The sequence below is a fragment of the Myotis brandtii genome, unplaced genomic scaffold (genome assembly GCF_000412655.1).
Source record: "Myotis brandtii unplaced genomic scaffold, ASM41265v1 scaffold105, whole genome shotgun sequence".
Taxonomy (NCBI): Eukaryota; Metazoa; Chordata; class Mammalia; order Chiroptera; family Vespertilionidae; genus Myotis; species Myotis brandtii.
Window position 1 is genome coordinate 872,958 of NW_005353538.1, and position 490 is coordinate 873,447.

Sequence of the window (490 nt, forward strand, 5' to 3'; positions counted from 1 at the left end):
GGAGAAATTGGAACCCTTGTGCACTGTTAGTGGGAAGTTAAAATGGGACAGCCGCTATAGAAAACAATATGGTGGTTCCTCAAAAAATAAAAAAAAAAATAGAACTACTATATGATCCACCTGTTGGTATACACCCAAAAGAATTGAAAGCAGAGTCTCGAAGAGATATTTGTACACCCATGTTCATAGCAGCATTATTCATAACAGCCAAAACATGAAAGCAGCATAAGAGTCCATCAATGGATGAATGGATAAGCAAAATGTGGTGTATCATACAATAAAATATTGTTCAGCATTAAAAGGAAGGAAATTCTGACAGATGCTACAACATGGATGGATCTTGAGAACAATAACTAAGAGAAATAAGCTGGCCAGAAAAAGACAAATACTGTATGATTCACTTATGAGGAGCCTGGAGTGGCCAGATGCATAGAGACAGAAAGCAGAATGGTGGTTTTCAGAGGCTGGGGCGGGGTTGGAGGAGCAGAAA